The 5,656-nt window shown below is 35.2% G+C and overlaps 1 pseudogene; it reads right to left on the bottom strand.

Moving 5' to 3' along the window:
• Positions 1-4,705: 4,705 nt before the first annotated feature.
• On the bottom strand, positions 4,706-5,635 carry LOC123256697 (annotated as a pseudogene).
• Between the last annotated feature and the right edge of the window lie 21 nt (positions 5,636-5,656).

Raw genomic sequence — 5,656 nt, 5'->3', positions numbered from 1 at the left:
TCATAATCCTGAATTCAACCCAACACACTGGATTCTTTCCTCTTATCTTATACAACTGTAACACTTGGGCTGTCCATCTGTTATCTTCTCTTACTACACAACCAACCATTTTTCCTGATCCATACATGTCCTTTCTATCATTTATGACATTCTTTTTTTTAAACCCTTACCTTCCATCTTAGAATCAATACTTTGTATTGGCTCCAAGGCAGAAGAGTGGTGAGGACTAGGCAATGGGAGTCAAGTGACTTGCCCAGGGTCACACAGCTAGAAAGTGTCTGAGGCCAGATTTGAACCTAGGACCTTCCATTTCTTAGACTGGTTCCCAATCCACTGAGCCACTCAACTGCCACCCCCACCATTTATGACATTCTTTATGAAAAAGTCACTCACCATAGTTGCTTTTCCAAGTCCTTTTTGAACCTTCTCAACTTTTCCCACAGCTCATTCTTTCCCTCCCTTTTCAATGGTGAATCTTGCCTGATATTTCATTGAAAAAATGAAGGGCATTTGACGAAACCTCCCTCTTATCACTGTAAGAATTAGCCTATTGCTAAGCTATCTAGACTTTAGTTGTCAGAAGTGACACCATGTTTGACCACAGATTTAACTATTTATGTACTGAGAAGTTCCTGTGTACACAATACTATTTGAGTCAGCTACACCTAGATAAGGAAAATAAAGTTTTAATGATCAGATTTAGTTTAGCAAACTCTACCTAATCTAGGTAGAGAAAGTTACCAATCTTTCTTATTACAATTCTCTTGTATTTCATAGGGAGGCAGCACAGACCAGACTACTCACTGATTGACTGCCCCAAAGTCTTCCTCTTAATCCCTAAAAGTCTGCCCAATAAATATGACTTGATACAAAAACAGAGTCACAGAAATGTGACTTCTCTATCAGGATATATGACCCATTTTACACCTGAGCCAATACTTGTGCACTTCTAGGACTTGGGAGTGGCATGCTTATATCCCTATGAATAATGAACCACTTGATTTTTGATTCTTTGAACAATTATGTCCATTCTAAGGAATATACTGGTCATCTTTTCACACTCTCCTATTGCTTGTCTCACATCAGATACCCTCTGTCTCTATTTCTTTCTTCACTCCTTTCTCTCATAAAGAAGTGGACCTTTTCCTCCCCAAGCACAAGAGTTTACACTTCCTCACATCTTCTCCAGCAGATCATCCTGACTGCTCTCTGGCTAATATTCAATAATTCCCTGCCTAGTGGCTGCTTTCCTACTCCTTATAACTATGCCCATTTCTACCTCTCCTCAAAGTATCCTTATTTTATTCCTTCATCCCTACTAGCTATCATTCTCTGCTTTCCCTTTTGTGGCACTCCTTAGAAAGGTCATCTAAAATGGGTGGGTTCTCTACCATTTCTCTCTTTCCTATTAACTTTTTATAGGTGGGCTTTCAACATCATCATTCCACTGAAACTCTTTATCTCACCACAGTCACTGCCAATCTTTTAGTTACTAAATCCAAAGGCCTTTTCTCAGTTCTCTTCCTTTTTGACCTTTCTGAATCTTCTGACACTATTGATCACCCTCTTCTCCTTAATATTATCTAGCTTATTTCAGATGCTATTATCTGCAATTTCTCTACCCATCTCTGTGATCATTTCTTCCCTGTCTTCTTTGCTAGAACTTCATCCACAACACACCTGCTCATAGTATATAAAGGATCAACTTCTTCATGTATTATTAAATGAAGAGAAGACATTATAGTAGAGATATCATGTATTTGGCAATATAATGAAGATTTTGGGTACTTAAAAAGCAGTGCATCCAACAGAAAAATATTGGGAAAACATTTTATTTAATATCTAAATGAAGTCTGATACTGGAAATTTATAAATAGCAAGTTTATGAGTAGGATTAATTCTATAAAAGACATTAATTTATATTTATCAGCAATTCTTTAAACATTTTTTCTTTAGAATATTTTTCAATGGTTGCATGATTCATGATCCCCCCCACTCTTTCATTCCCACTCCCAAAGTTGACAAGCAGTTCCACTGGGTTATACATGTATCATTGTATAAAACCTATTTCCACATTATTCATATTTGCAATAATAGAGTGATCTTTTAGCATTAAAACCCTACTCATATCCTTATCAAATGTTGTGATCAATCATATGTTTTTCTTCTGCATTTCTGCTCCCACAGTTCTTTCTTTAGATGTGGATAATGTTCTTTTTAATAAGTTCTTCTGGATTGTCATGGATCATTGTATTGCTGCTAATAGAAAAGTCTATTACATTGGATTGTTCCATAATGTATCAGTCTCTGTGTACAATGTTCTCCTGGTTCTGCTCCTTTTACTCTGCATCAATTCTTGGAGGTCTTTCCAGTTCACATGGAATTCCTCCAGTTCATTATTCCTTTCAGCACAATAATATTCCATCACCATCATATTCCATCACCATAATTTATTCAACCATTTCCCAATAATGGACACCCCCTTATTTTCTAGTTTTTTGCCAACAGAAAGAGTGCGGCTATAAATATTTTTGTACAAGTCTTTTAACCTTATTATCTCTTTGGGGGTATAAACCCAACAGTGGTATGACTGGGTCAAAGGGTAGGCATTCTTTTAAAGTCCTATGGGCAGAGTTCCAAATTGCCTTCCAGAATGGTTGGACCAATTCACAAGTCCACCAGCAGCATATTAGTGTCCCAATTTTGCTACATCCCCTCCAACATTTATTACTTTCCTTTGCTGCCATATTGGCCAGTCTGCTAGGTGTAAGGTGGTATCTCAGAGTTGTTTTAATTTGCATTTCTCTAATGAGGAGGGATTTAAAACACTTTTTCATATGCTTATCAATAGTTTTGATTCATCATGTGAAAAGTTCCTATTCATATCCCTTGACCATTTATTGTTCATCAGAAATAATTAAAGGATACCAATTTTCAAAAGGAACCTCAAGATTGTTCACTACTCTTTAGTAATATAAGATTTCAACATGAAAATACCTCTGTGTTAACTGTTTTATCAATTTAATTGGCAGATTCCATTAAAATAGATAAAAAGTCAATGTTGGAAATGCTATGGAGCAATGGATAGATCATTATTCTACTTGCAGATTTGTAAATTTGTGCCATTATTTTTAAAACCAACATTCAATTCAATATAAAACTCTTTATGATGCACCTACTTTGTGGTAAGTTACTGACAAATGCTGTAATACAGTGAGTCACAAATCAATTCAGATCTTTGGTCTAGGAACCTACTTTCTAGGACAGCATTCTGAGGATATTATTGAAAGGAAAATGCAAATTTATTTGTATAAAATGTCTATAAAATCTTTATCACAATATTAAATAGCAGGGAGCAAGCAAGATGTATAATCATCATAGAATAACAAAATAAATTACATTATATAAACAAGAGAGAGTATTTCATACTATAGAGTGACTCATGGAAAAAGTACAAAGAGATAAAACTGAAGCAATTCAGAGAGAAGAAAGCACATAGTGCACTTATTTATACAGTGAAAGAATTGTGTAAAATAATGAAAGAAATCAACAATAACCACAAATCCATAAAAAGGAAAGAAAAGGAAAAGAGGACACTGAAGGAAACATAATTATTTTTGTTAAAATTAATAACTTGCAAAAGTAGATGAACTGTCCTCAAAGTAAAGATCTGGGTTCAAATCCTGACCTTAACACATACTAGCAGTGTTACCTTGGTAAAGTCACTCAACCTCTCAGGGCTCTAGGCTATTAGCAGTGGCATAGAAGATTCTGGTCTCAATAGAGGAAATTTCCTTCCTGGAAGTTTTTTGTACTAATAAAATAACAATTCCATATCAAAAAGGTGGGAAAGTAGAGAATTTACAACTTTCTTCAAACTCTATAAAGTATTTATTTTATCTGAATACTTGAAGTTTTATTTTTGTTTATATTTAGTATAAACTTTAAAAAAAATCAAGTATTCAAAAACAAGTAAATAGGACATAGACTACTACATAGTAATGGAATTATTGGGCCCAGAACAAGGGAGGTGAAAATTATTCTGAACTTAACCAATGGCCACATTAATTTTTGATAATTTGCTTAAATCTTGAAGTCCCATTTTAAGGGGAATATTGTGTTCCTTTTTGTTGCTTTATCATAGCATTGATCTGATCTAGCTCTTGTTTAGCTAAGTTGGTGAAGCTTAAACACTGACATATTGCAGAAGCTTGAAAGAATTTGAGTATGATCCTAGAAGCAAAAGGAGCACTGTCCAAGAGATAAATCCAAGAGGATGATGATTGTAGCTAGTTAGCAAATTACAATATGGTAAAGGATTTGAAAACTACATGATACAAGACAAGTTTGGAAAGACTTCTCCCTCTTCTCCCTTCTGGCTTCCCTGCCTTAAGTTAGATATCTAAATTAAGAAAGGAAAGATTATTCAATCAATTAATGGACTTACATATAAATGATACTCATTCAGAATAGATTCTTAAGGCAAATTTAAATCACATGAAAGATTCATATGATGCACAATTTAACACCATATAATGAATACTGCAAAATTTAAGGTGTTCCAAACTGGAATTAACCATTCAGGGAGGTTGTAAAATTTTTTCATTTAAAGGTTCCAGGGGGAAAATGGGGGGATTGTTTGTCAAGGATTATGTAGAGTTGGGGTTGTCTTATGTTAAGAGTCTTTCTAGCTAAAATTCCATGACTATTTCATGCATCTCATTCTGTATAGAGCATTTCTAAATGCCTTTTTGACCTGCTTATTTTGCAGTGTATAAATGAAAGGATTCAGCAAAGGAGTGATCACAGTGTTCACAAGTGTTGCCTCTTTGTTCACTTCTACTCTGTCAGTCTGCAGTTATATAAAAACAATATTCCCATGTCAGAAAAAGGACAATGAGATGGGAAGAACATGTGGGAAAAGCTTTCCATCTTTCTTTGGCTGATGGGAGATTTGCTACTGTATTTATTATGTTAAAGTATGTTATTACTGTTACAATGAGAGAAGACAAAACAATAGCCATAAAAAGAAGAAAGGTTACCTTTTCGACACTACCAATGTCAGAACATGAAAGAGGCACTAGAGGACCTAGATCACAAAAGAAATGGTGGATGACATTAAAGCCACAGAAAGATAACTGAAAGACCATTAGGATTAGACTGATAATTAACAAAAAACTTAAAGCATAGGAGGATAAGACTAAGAAGAAACAGACCGTGATGTTCATGATGTTGTGGTAATGCAAAGGTTACAGATTGCCACACACCTATCCAGAGACATCACAGCCAAAAGAAAGAAGCATGTTGACCCCAAAAATAGAAAGAAAAAGGTTTGGGTGAGGCAGGCTGCAAAGGAAATTGTTTGCATTCCTGAAAGGAAGATTGTTAGCAGTTTGGGAATAACAGTTGTTATAAAGCAGCTTTCTAGGAAAGAGTAGTTACTTAGGAAAAAATACATCGGTGTTTGGAGGCAGTGGTCAGTCCTAGTGATGGTGACAGTGACAATGCTTCCTGTGATGGACACCAAATACAAAAGCAAGTGGACCACAAAGAGGAGTTTCCCCAGGTGTTGGACAGCAGGATATCTCTCCAGGATAAATTCTTAGACAGTTGTCAAATTATCTATTTTCAGCATCTGTTCTCCAAGTCCTGTAAT

The sequence above is a fragment of the Gracilinanus agilis genome, unplaced genomic scaffold (genome assembly GCF_016433145.1).
Source record: "Gracilinanus agilis isolate LMUSP501 unplaced genomic scaffold, AgileGrace unplaced_scaffold9, whole genome shotgun sequence".
In the NCBI taxonomy this organism is placed as follows: Eukaryota; Metazoa; Chordata; class Mammalia; order Didelphimorphia; family Didelphidae; genus Gracilinanus; species Gracilinanus agilis.
This window is presented reverse-complemented; position numbering and strand designations above follow the sequence as displayed.